General features: G+C 38.5%; 1 long non-coding RNA gene across 1 annotated transcript in view; it reads left to right on the top strand.

Annotated features, from left to right (window-relative positions):
* The window catches only part of LOC125618642, a 29,660-nt gene extending 16,868 nt beyond the window's left edge, over nt 1-12,792 (top strand). The window contains exon 6 of the long non-coding RNA XR_007349959.1: nt 12,163-12,792. This is a non-coding gene — a long non-coding RNA (uncharacterized LOC125618642). The remainder of the gene's footprint in view (nt 1-12,162) is intronic.
* The last annotated feature ends 491 nt before the right edge of the window (nt 12,793-13,283 follow it).

Below are 13,283 nucleotides of genomic sequence, written 5' to 3'. Positions count from 1 at the left end.
TTTTTTTTTTTTTTTTTTTTTTTTTTTTTTTTTTTTTTTTTTTTTTTTTTTTTTTTTTTTTTTTTTTTTTTTTTGGTACCCAGGATTGAACCCTGGGAAGCTTAACCACTGAACCACATTCCCAGCTCTTTTTAATATTTTATTTAGAGACAGGGTCTCTCTGAGTTGCTTAGGGCCTTGCTAAGTTGCTGAGACTGGCTTTGAACTTTCGATCCTCCTGCCTCAGCCTCCTCAGCCACTGGAGTCACAGGCACGCACCACCATACCCAGCCATAGTTTTGCTTTCTCACAAGTTCTTTTTTGAAGTTCCATTCCCCTCACAGTCACTTCTCTGCATTATGGCCACTCTGATTCTATAACTGTTGTGTCACACTTCATTGGTCCTCCCTGGACTCAGGAATTCCCATGCTACCAGGTGCTTCCGGGGCATTGGATGGGGCAGGTAGTGGCAGGCAGGAAGAGGTTCATGCTCATTAGGACAGAGAGTGCTTTCTGTGTTAATGCTAAGCTTTATCCTTGGGATACTGCCTCTGCTAGAAGTTGGTTCTGTACCTAGAATCTCCATGGTCCCTGTCTCCTTCACTTTGCAATCTCCCCTAAGGGCCTATTAAGTTCTCAGTAAGTGTTGTACCTGGAACAAAATACATCTTTGGTAGTGGCAGTGAAGTGAATTGTTGTTCATAAAATCTCCATGACTGTAATTAACTGAAAGTTAGAGTTACATCATCCAAGGCAAATAGTTCCCTGGGCACCAATATTTTTATTTGTTTCTTTACTTAGTGTATTCATTCTGAATTTCTTGATGTTGTTGAGAAATTAGTCAGGGACCAATTCAGCAAGCCAAGCATGTATCAGGGAAATTCGTCCAACTCACTTCTCCTTGGCTGATCAGAGCTCACCCACTCCTCTGACCTGGTGTTATCTCTTGTGCACTTATTTTCCACACTGACCAAGAAGCTAATTGAACAAAACAAAGTAACTGGATTCATTTGATTTGGAGCAAGGGTGAATTTTAAGTTTGTTTCTCTGGGAGGAAAAAAAGATCTATTCCTGATGTCAAGTATACTATCATAGAGTGATAATTTAGATTGAAGTTCTTGACAATTGAAGAATAAGTTCCAAAGGGTTTCTCTATTTTATTTAAGAAAAAAAAATGTGGGGGCAGGACTGGGGGTGTAGCTCAGTGGTAGAACACTTGACCAGCTTGCACGGGCCCTGAGTTCAATCCATCAGTTTTACCAAGAAAAAAAAAAAAAGAGAGAGAGAGACAAAAATGGAAATGAATAACTATTTTTTATCTTATTCTTTTTATCTATTGTAAAATAAGAGATAGACTTCTACTAGAAACTTAGCTATATTGGTCAGAACGACCATCACTGTCAGTCTGTAGCTAATAATAGCAATGATGATAACATGTAACGACTACCAAGTGTGAAGTATGGGCCACACAGTCATTTGCATTCGACATCCTGAGGTGAGGTGGGTTTTTCTCAAGGCCACAAAGATGGTGGGTGTTGGAGTCAAGGTATAAAGTGTGGTCCAAGACCAGTGTCCCTAATCTCTTCTCCACACCAATGATCTGACAGCTGGAGGCAGTGTGGGCTAACAGCCCAAGCCCCTGCCCAGGGATCAGAGCATCAAGAATCATGTGTCATGTTTGACCAGGTGCCGTGGTGCATGCCTGAATACCCAGCAGCTGAGGAGGCTGAGACAGGAGAATCATGAGTTCAAAGCCAGCCTCAGCAAAAACAAGGTGCTACGCAACTCAGTGAGACCCTGTCTCTAAATAATATACAAAATAGGGCTGGGGATGTGGCTTAGTAGGCAAGTGCCCCTGAGTTCAATCCCTGGTACTCCCCTCTCCCCCCAAAAAAGAAGAATCATGTGTCATGTTAGCCTAGAATCTGTTGGGTAAATTTAGGTAGTCTCATAAACTCCTTGAGGTTCTGTTTTCTACAAAGCAAAGAGACACCTGTTTTTTCTAATTCCCACTGTAAAAGAATGCTGGATAGTAGATGGGAAAGTACCTTGACAACCATCCTTGCAGTCCTATGGGACTTTTGTTTTGTACTGTGATGGCTATGATGATGTAGCAAGATTTTCATACTTTAAATATGAGACATGCATTAGCTGCTCTGGGAAGAGGTTGCTTAAAGGGGTTAAATTTGAGTGGACCACCTCGGAATGTTGGAGTCCAAATTAAATCATCTGATAAGCTGATGTGCCAGGGCAGCAGATAATTCATAGTCAGGAGCTGTCGGGAATTACGCAGGTTGTGTATGTAACTTGATTGAGGCAGTGACAGATGCATTCAAAGCATGTTCCAGGCTCTCTAGACATTTAGACTTCCTTCTAGGAAAGCTGGCTGTTGTGGCAGGCTCTCTCCAGCAACTGCAGGCTGGGTTTTGGTCATGACAGGTCATGAGGTAGGGTTCCAGAACAGGATAGGGGTGCAACAGGGATCAGGTGGTCTGCAGAGTGGTATAGCTCCACCGTGTCTTGAACAGGACATTGCAGCTCTATTGCATGTCTTGGGGTTCTAGATGTCGGAACCTATTTCATAACTAGTTCAGGTAGAATGCTTTATATTAATCCAAATTTCATCCATGCTTCATATAAATCCAGTACACCAGTGGACTCAAACTCCACGGAGATGAAATATCTCTTATAAAAGTTGATCAAATGCAACATTCTCGACCCCATTCCAAGAGATCACTATTCCATGGTTCTAGGGTAGGAACCAAGAATCTACATGCAAAAAGTTCTTCAGTGATTTTGATGCAGATCATGTAAAATTTCCAGTCTCAGGGGGAAAGTGTAGTAGATAAGGGAAAGCGTCTGAACAAGAACTACCATGACAAAGAGTTGAAAATCAACGTTAATTGAGAGTTGACCATGAAACAGGTGCTCTCTTCTAAATACTGGCCATCTCATTTAATCCTCATGGCGATCCTCTGAAATTCACGCTAATATTCCCTCCATTTTCCAAACAGGGCAACAGAGGCACATATTAGTTAATAAGATACAGACACTTATGATAACACCTCCTGCTCCTGCTTTCATAGTAAAATGTGTATGTTTGAATAACTCAGAACTTGGTTGAAAAGGAATAGATTGCTCAAACCCAACCCAGAGACATAGCTATTGCTACAATCATTCCAGAAATATAGCCCCATTCTAATACTAAAAACCCATGGCAACCCAGCCATTTACAGTAGGGATGGAGCTTGGGGGAGATTGCCCATTCAAGAATCTTTTTCAGAGTAGGCACATTTTGAGACCGGGAACCACAAGTTCTAGTAATTCCTCAGCCTCTACTGCTGAAGTTGCTCTTCTCCCAATCAACTTTCTCTTATTTGGAACCTGTTGAAATGAGGCAGGCCTCGCACTTGCTTATCAGGTTTATGGAATTAAGAACATTAGGCTAGGAACATAGCTCAGTTGGTAGAGTGCTTGCCTCGTATGCATAAGGCCTTGGGTTCAATCCCTAGTACCACACACACACTAAAAAATGTGTAAGCTTCTACTAATTAAAAATAAAATGTTCATGATTTATGGCCTGTTCTCATTTAATTGAGAGTAGGAGTACACTCACTGAATTCTATATTTACCCTATTGAATTCTATATTTACCCTATGTCATAGAATAATTCATTTGACTCTCGCCCTTTTCCTTAGCTAGAAGAACAAAAAGGGAGAATACTTAGGGAACCTCTTAACTAGAAATAGTTTCTGGGAATAATCAGCCAGCCCCAAGAGAGTTAATTCTTGAATGATTCGTTACACATGTTCTTTATGGATTTAACTATTCATGGACTATGATTTTAAAAATCTTGAAGTTGGCTGAACATGGTTCACAAATTTTGGAGCTCCAGAATTCTAGTCTTATGTTTGTAAGTTCCTGACTACTACAATGTTCCAGTTGATTATTCTGCTAGCACCCCTACCACCAAACAAATCCCAAACCAAATCAAGGTCCCCATCGATTACTTTCTCTCTCCTAATGGCCCTATTTCTGTTCAGTCACATGGTTCTCTCTGTCCAGCTTCAAATGACATCCACCCTCCCTAGAATCAGGTGTGAGAGATGTCCACAGTTTCACCCAGGCCTGCTTTTACTCTTCCAAAACCCCATCACCATCACCACCACAATTCAGATGCCTTTCCACCTGGAACTGTCTGGGCCATATTCTGGAACCTTCTCCCAACATCTTCCTTCTCTGTTCTTCCTACAGTTCTTCTTCCTACAATGGCTCTGGCATATTGAAACCTTCTTACACTCAAAAATCTTCCCATAACTTTTATTGCTGGACAAATAGAGTTCAAATTTACTAAACTCAAAGTCTTATGTACCAGACCTTCTGTAATTATCTTCTGTAGTATCTGTCTAGCCATGCATCCTACAAATTCTTTATGAGCTTTATGCTATTCACAAGGCTGACTTAGCCATCAGATATGAGAGGCACATTGCCTAGTCCCATAATGTTTTTTAGAGTTCCATGATGTTTTAATTTATTTTAAAGTCAAAAGAAAAAATGAACCTAATCCAAGTTGGATTATATTAACATTTATACTAGTATGGTTATAAAATGTAATTTTGAGTATTTTTTAATAAAAGAAGGAACCCATGAAAGAATTTATATTTCAGTCTCATAAAAGTCATAATGCAAATTCCATTTATTCGTTCACTATTCATTCATTCAACCAACAAAATATTCATTGGACTTCTGCTATTTTTCAGGCACTAAGGAAACAGTCTCGATTATCAGAGGCTTTAGATGCTACTATTAGAGACAGAGAGTAAACAAAGATAGCAACAAAATGATTATAAATTATGGCACATGTTGAGATCTAAACGTGGGCTGAGAGAGAAAGAACATTGGCAGGAAGAGGTCCTACAATAGATGTGATGGTCAGAAAAGGTCTTTTTGGAGAAGACAATATATGACCTCCGAGTTAAAGGTATAGGAAAAAAGCTGACCTTACAAATAGAAGTAGAAAGAACATTCCAACTGAATTTCTGGGTGAGACTCGTGCATCTGGGCTGTCGCTCTGTTTCCTGGATGCTCCGAATGAAGAAAGAGACTCTGGCCTTGATGAGGTTCTCAACAATTTACACTCTTCTGTTTCCATGGTTTTGCTCAAACTACTCCCTCTCCCTAGAGTTCCTTCTCCTCTACCTCCCTTTCTCTATCTTTCAAAGCCTCATCCATCCTCTAAGGCCCAGTTCAAATGCTACCACTAAGCCACTGCCTCAGGGATTCCTCCTCCGAACAGACCTACTGAAAGTGAGCTAGCTTGCCCTTGAACCTGCCACTCACTCAAGTGCTTACCACTTATAATCTGCTGCCCTTTCTTTCATATCTCTCCTATATCCATGACTTGCCACAATTTCCTTGAAGGTAAAGTCTATCTTTTATATCTTGGCATTTCTTAAACTACCTCCACAGTGACCCTCACATATTAGAAATACAGAAAAGTTCTTCTGGATACACGAAATATGAATGAGGGCATGATTCCAAGGCTGGCTGTGTCTCCACATTGTATTTCCACAACCTTTCCTTTATTTCTTTTATTTCCTCTTCCAGGTTAGGGCAGCTCTGACTGCTGCTGGGACTGTGACACTGGTGGTGAGACTCTGCATATTAAAACAGTGTGGAGAGAGAAGAGGAATGGTCAATGAGCTCAGGAGGGTGTGGTGTCTTCGGCAAAGACACGAATAAAACACTAAGAAACGGAAACAGAATTCAGCCCCAGTACATAGAACTGAAAACTAAAAAAACTAAACACAAACAAATAAGCAAGGAAATGTGTGTGTGTGTGTGTGTGTGTGTGTGTGTGTGTAGGTACAGAAAGAATGTGTACAATAAATAAAAGATTAAAAGCTAGATGCCTGCTGGTGGGACTGAAACGTAGTAATTTTACATTAGGATTGTTCTACTTTTCTTTGGGGAAATCAGTCTTCAAAGATTTTTTTTACACCTTGAGTTAGACAAAGAGATTGGCATTGTAGGTGGTTCTTCAGCAAGCCATGGATGTAAAACAGAGCCCCGATGAGGGTGGGTACAGCTCTGCATCCTTGGGAACTGTGGGGAGCAGCACATTGGGCTAGCAAAGCAAGAAGAGAGAGGAAACCATACTCCCACCAGAGCACGGGTGTTTAAATAGCATGCCACGGTTGCGTGGTTGTCAGGTTCGGGTTGCTGGTTCTTAGCAGACAGTGACAAGTCAGAGGCAGTCCATTCTACCAGTCAGAAACGCAGAAGAGCCTTGCACTATTCAAGCGGCAAAGTGAAAAATACAGCAATCCGAAGAGCAGCGGCCGAGGGAGTGGTGTGAGTCCTGGGAGCTGTTTTTAATCAACTCTCTAAGAAGGTCAGGTGTGAAGAACCGGGTGAAAACATCACTGAACACTGGCCTGAGATGGGGTGAAGTATTGCTGATGGGATGAGTAAGTGGGGTGGGCATGGTGGTGAGGGAACAGTACTTCCTGAGCCCCACAAGTGATGCAGGTTTAAAGGGCCTCTAGGGCCACACCCTGAGTGCCCTGAAGGAGCCAGTTGGCTCAAGCTCCACCCACGGGTGCTTGTTTGTCCTCCAGTTGTTGGCTGTCTGTTCATTCCACAAATAGTTATTCCACCTACTGTCACAGATTCTGGGAGAAGAGGTGAGAAAAAAATCAGGCCAAAATCCTGCCCTCATGGAGCTTATACTCCAAAGAGTCAAGAACATAAGGACATATTTTATGGTAAAGAGAATGTATGCTTAGATTCTAAAGACTCTAAAGACAATCCTTAGATGAATTGTCTACCTAAAATAGACAGTAAAGAAGATACAACAGAAGATACAAAATGTGCCAGATGGTGGTAAGTAGCTCCGAGAACCCAAAGCAGGGCAAGCTGACTGGGAGGTAAGGCCATCAGACAAGATCCCTCAGAAATGGAGACTGTTGAGGAAACACCTGAAGTTCAGTGAGAGGGTTAGCGTGTGGGTATTTGGGGAAAGCATTCCAAGCAGGGCAAATAGCCAGGCAAACCCCCTGAGGTAGGACATGCCTGGTGAGCTGGGGGACACCGAGGGGAAGGATGTGGCTAGAGCCGAGGGAGACAGGGGAAGGCATTAAGAGAAAAGTTCAGAGAAGTCACTGGGGACAAATCATGGGGCACCCCTGCAAGGACTTTGCTGTGGGTGTAACTTTGGACAGATGAGTTACCTAGAATGACCTCTAAGAAGTGATATGCTTCTCCTCACTCCCATTTCCATCACGGGGGGAATAGCCAGGGAGAAAGGATTGCATTTCAGGGGACAGCTTGGAGCGCAGGCTCGGGGACCTCAGCAGTAGAGTTGGGTGTCTGTAGGCCAAGGGCCTCAGGAGATATGAATGCAAACATTCTATCACATCTTCTCAGGATTTCCTACAGAAGAGAGATCTGCAGTAATAGTCCATGGTGGAAAATGAACCAAGTGTTATCTTCATGGATTTATTGATCTATGAGGTGCCCTGAATCAGGACCCCAATCTCCCACATCTGTGGGTGGAATGTCCTCACTACCTGCCATCCCTTATTATCACCTCTCTTCTGAGACCTAAGGTCCAAGTCATATCACCTCCTTTAAAAAAAAAAATAAGCTCAGTGAGGGATAATTTGCACATTATAAAACTCACCTCACCTATTCTTAGTATTCCATTCAATGATTTTTAGTAAATGTACAGAATCATATAGTCATCATCATGATCCCATTTTAGAATAACTTTATCACCCCAAAATGTTTCTTTGTGCCTACTTATGGTCAATTCTGCTTGCCCTTTCAACCCCAGACAACCACTAATTGATTGGTTTTCTGTGTCTCCAGATTTTCCATTTCTGGAAATTTCATGTAAATGGAATGATACAATATGTAGCACATTGTGTGTGGCTTCTCTCACATAATGTTTTGCATAATGTGTTAATGTTGTAGTCTGTATCACTAGTTGGCTCCTTTTCTTTTTTAAATAGCTGTCTATTGCATGGCTAGACCAGTTTGCTTTTCCTTTCTTCATTTGATGGACATTTGGATTGTTTCTGGATTTGGGCTATTTTGTGTAATTCTGCTGTGAATGTGTAAGTCTCTGTGTGGACACATGTTTAGAAACTCTTGTGTAGATATCTGGATATGGAATTGCTGATTGTATGGTACATATATGATTAACTTTATCAGACGTTGCTACATTGTTTCCACAATGGCTCAATCATATTTCATTTCCACGTGGACCAGGCTTCTATGCCTCCATAGAAGAGTTATTGTTTTTTTTTTTTTAATCTAGTCATTTTAATGAGGGTTCAGTGTAACTCAATTTGGTTTTAAGTTGCATCTCTTTGGTAACTAAGGATGTAAGCATTTTTTTTTCATGCACTTATTAGCTTTTCCTTGTTTTCTTTGGTAAAGGGTCTTCACATCTTTTGGCCATTTTTAAATTGGATTGTCTTCCTATTATTGGGTTATTCAAGTTTCTTATATATCTGAAAGCAAGTACTTCATCAGGTCTACGTTTTACAGCCTTTTTCTCTCAGTGACTGCCTTGTCCTATTCTTTTCCTCACTGGTTTTTACAAGAGCAAATTTTTAATTTTGATAAAGTCCCATTTATCCAACTTTTCTTTAATGGATTATGCTCCTGGTGTCATATCTAAGAATTCTATACCCAATTCAATATAACTAAAGTTTTTTGCTTATGTTTTCTCCTCTAAGTTTTATAATTTTATATCTACATTAAGTCTATAATTCATTTTGAGTTGATTTTTGTACACAGTATGATGTATCATCAACATTTTTTTCTTTTTCTGCATATGAATATCTAATTGTCACAATGCCATTTGTTGGAAAGACTATCCTGCCTCCATTGACCTGACTTAGCACATTTGTCAAAAATCAATTGACTGTAAACGTAAGGCTTTATTTCTGGACTCTCAGTTCAGTTCCATTGATCTCTTTGCCCATCCTCTGACAATCAATGTTTTGATTACTATAGCTTTATGGTAAGCTTGAAAATGAGTAGTATACATCCTTTGACTTATTCCTTTTTTTCCAGATGGTTTCAGCTCTTCCATTTTCTTTGCATTTTCATATGAATTTCAGAATTAGCTTGTCTATTGCTACAAAAACAATTCCCTCCTGAGTACATTACAGGTATTATGTTGAATTATAGATCATTCTGGGGAGACTTGTTATTTTAATAATAATGAATCTATAATTCATGAATGTAAAATGTATTTCTATTTATTTAGCAATATTTTGTGGTGTTTGTTGTACAATTTCTGTCTTGCACTTGTTCTGTTAGATTGATTCCTAAGTATTTTATTCTTGATATTATTCTAAATAGAATTCTTAATTTCATTTTGGGATTGTTCTTTGCTAATATATAGAAACACAATTGATTTTATACATTTCTGTATTCTGTACCTTGCTAAATTTTTTAAATTAATACTAACAGATTTTTTGTGTAGATTTCTTAGGATTTTCTACATACAAGATTATAATGTTTGTAAATAAAGGCAGTTTTTTTTCTTCCATTCCAACTGATATGCCTTTGATTTTTTTTCTTGCCTTATTAAACTAACTGACATTGATACAAAGTTGAATAAAAGAAATAACAATGCTTGTCTTTATTCCCAATCTTAGCAGGAAAATGTTCAATATTTTATCATTAAGTACGATATGAGCAATAGGTTGCGTGTAGATGTACCTTTTTCAGGTTAAAAAAATTCCTTTGCATAACTAGTTTGATAATAGTTCTTATCATGAATGTTGAATTTTATTAAAGACTTTTTTTGCATTTCCTGAGATACTTACATGAATTTTGGTTATTATTCTATTAATTTAGTATATTATATTAGTTGATATTTAAACACTAAATCTTATGTTCCCTGGTTAAATTCCACTTAGAGATAGAACATAATTCTTTTACTATGTTTCTGGGTTAAACTTGCTAAAAATTTAAGGATTTTTTTCACATATATTGATGAGGGATATCAGTCAGATTTTTCTGTTCACGAGATGTCTACCTGATTTTTGTATCAGGGGAATACTAGGTTCATAGAATGCGTTTGGAAGAGTTTCCTGCTACTCTTTTCTGAAAGTGTTTGTGAAGAATTAGAACTATTTCTTTTTTAAACATTTGTTAGAATTCACCATTGAAGCCATTTGGGCCTGATATTTTCTTTGAGCAAGATTTTAAATTAATAATTTAATTTCTCTGGTTTAGGCTTATTTGGATTTTATAGTCTTGAATTAGTTTAGGTAAATTATGTTTCTGTAGAGATTTGTCCATACACTTAAGTTGTCCAACTTGTTGGTATAAAGCTGTTCACAATATATCACAGTCCTTTAATTTTGAGGTTGGTAGTGTTTACCCTAATTTTTTCCCCTAATTTTAATAATTTGTGTCTTTGTTTTATTTTTTGTTTAGTCTAGCTAAAGATTCTCAATTTTGTTGTTCTTTTTAAGAAATGGTTTGGGTTTCTTAAGTTTTTTTCTACTGTTTTCCCTTATTGTTTTTTTGCTTAAACTTTTCTATTTTCTTTCATCTGCTTGATTTGGGTTTATTTAGCTCCTCTACTTCTAGTTCATTATGGTAGAAGTTTAGATGCTGATTTAATATCATTCTTCTGGTCTAATGTAGGTGTTTACAGCTAAATATTTCCCTCTATTCTCTGCTGTAGTTGCATTTCATAAATTTGAATGGGCCAAGTTTTCATTTTTGTTCAGTTCAAAATATTTAAACATTTTTCCTTCTGATGTTTCATTTGACAAATGGGTTATTTAGAAGTGTTTGGTTTAATTTCCAAGAACTTGGTGATTTCCAAACTTCCTTATGTTGTTGATTTCTAATTTAAGTGCATTGTGTTTGGAGAACATACTTTTTATTATTTTGAACCTTTCATATTTATTGAAACTTGTTTTATAGCCTAGCATATGGTCTGTTCTGCAGAATGTTCCATGTGTACTTGAAAAGAACGTCTATTCTGCTGTCATTGGATGGAATGTTCACAAACATCACTGAGATCCATTATTGTTTAGGTCTTCAGTATCCTTGTTGATTTTCTATCCTGTTGTTCAATCAGTTATTGAGAATGTGACATTAACTTCTCAAACTGTCATTTTTGGGCACTGGCATGTCTTGCTTAGGTTATTGTAATAGCTTGGAATTCCCCATCCACCATCTCAGCTTAATTTTTCTCCTTAGGACTTATCATCATCTGACTTAGTATTTATTTTATTGTATACTAAATAAATATATCATCACTGATATATACCTATCACCTAGAATAGTCCCTGACATGTATTTGTCACTCAAAATATTTGGTGGATGAATAAATGCATCACCAAACAAACGGGGAAGTGTAAGACTTTCCATCCTCACCATCTGGAGGATATCTGAAATAGATTAATATCCATGGAATGCTGAGATGGACTGGGGCAAAGGGTGGGAGATATAAAGGATACCCACTGCTTTGAGCCATAGGAAGAAATTCTCCCTTTCCCTTATTGCTTGTCCTTGGGTTTTATCTTTCTTGAATTTTCTAGTAATCATAGTGGTAGGCACTTGAAGACCAGAACTAGGTGCAGGTCTTAAGGAAATAGACCACAGTGCTTGATTTTGATCCAAGCTATTTGGCTTTATTCTCCAGGCAAAGGAATCCCTGTGCCCCTGTGCAGCTCAATAGAGTTTGATTCCCAGCAGAGAGGACAAAGAGGGGCTAACCCTTCAGAGCAATGAACACAGAGGTTTCCCCTGCATGTGTACTTTCCTCTCCTGAGCCTTAAAGAAGCTGTCATAGGAAGCAGGTCCAAGACTGAGTGTTCATTTTCCAGCCAAATATCATTCCATCCTAGCATGATTGACACGTCTACTCAGATATACATCTTGACATAGCTTTTGAAACTTAAACCTTATCCTGCTTTGGAGGGCTATGTTATACAACATCTTAGGAAAAAAGGAAAAACAAAACAGAATCCAGCATATGCTAGTTAATGGTGGTTGGCATGTTTCAAGATACTTTACAAGTATCTGGCAAGTCCAGATACTTTGCATAATCCATATGCTTAATCAATTCAAAAGATTGGCTGGTATTTTCCTTTTACTCATGAAAGCTATACCTGAGTCTTTTTTTTTTTTTCCTTATAGAGCCTGTATAACAAATGGGAGTTCAGGCGAGAGGTCTGCCCTGGAACGGAAGTTTCGGCACCATATATAAATAGACAGTAATTTAAGATGTGAAGATGGATCACAGTCCATGGAGAGTGAGAAGAGACAAACACATAAGACAAAACACTGAGGAATGATAATATTTAGTGGCTGAGTAGAGGATGATAAGCCTGATGCTGAGAAGGAGCAGCCAGAGAGGTAGAAGGAAAAGTGGGATGGTATTATATGTGGGAAGGTATTGGAACTTTTCTGAAAACTTGCAATTGTCCTTGCTTTGGGGAGTCTAACTCCTGGTTAAGCACCTATTATTAATAATAAATTCTTTATACGTGTGGTGCTAGGGATTGAGCTCAGGGCCTTATGCCTACTAGGTAAGCACTTTACTATTGAGCTACACCCCCAGTAATAATAAATTCTCCTTAGTTAAATGAGAATTGAAATTGTTCTTGACATCAGACATGTAGTTCTCAGCCTGAGGTACCTAGAACACCAGTGGCATGGAGACTTTGTGTTAACAGCACTCAGTATTTTCATGAAAATGATTGTCCTCCAATCTTTTGTGTCACTCTGCAAGTGTGACATACTCTACTGATGACCCCATTATTCACCTATGACATTTTCTTTTTTCTTTTTTTTTAAAGAGAGTGTGAGAGAGAGAGAGATAGAGGTAGAGAGAGAGAGAATTTTAATATTTATTTTTTAGTATTTGGCAGACACAACATCTTTGTTTGTATGTGGTGCTGAGGATCGAACCCGGGCCGCACGCATGCCAGGCGAGCGCGCTACCGCTTGAGCCACATCCCCAGCCCTCACCTATGACATTTTCATATTGTAGTAGTAATTTGAATATTTAACACTGGTGAAACATGACAACAAAAATTATACAAATAAAGTTAAACTATTGCAACAAGTTTCCTGGTAATGAAATCATTTCTTATTTTGTGTTTAATATTTGTGGTAATAAATCACCAGTGAATTTTTATTTTAGTTCCTTCGTCTCAGTAGCAAATTAATTTGTAAGGAGAATACTATTTTGTTTGGTTCATTTATTCACTCATTCATCTATCAACATATACTAGGTGCTACTGCATGCCAGACCC

This window comes from Marmota marmota, unplaced genomic scaffold (genome assembly GCF_001458135.2).
Source record: "Marmota marmota marmota unplaced genomic scaffold, marMar, whole genome shotgun sequence".
Lineage (NCBI taxonomy): Eukaryota > Metazoa > Chordata > Mammalia > Rodentia > Sciuridae > Marmota > Marmota marmota.
Note: the sequence above shows the minus strand (reverse complement) of the source record. Positions and strands in the feature narration are given on the sequence as shown.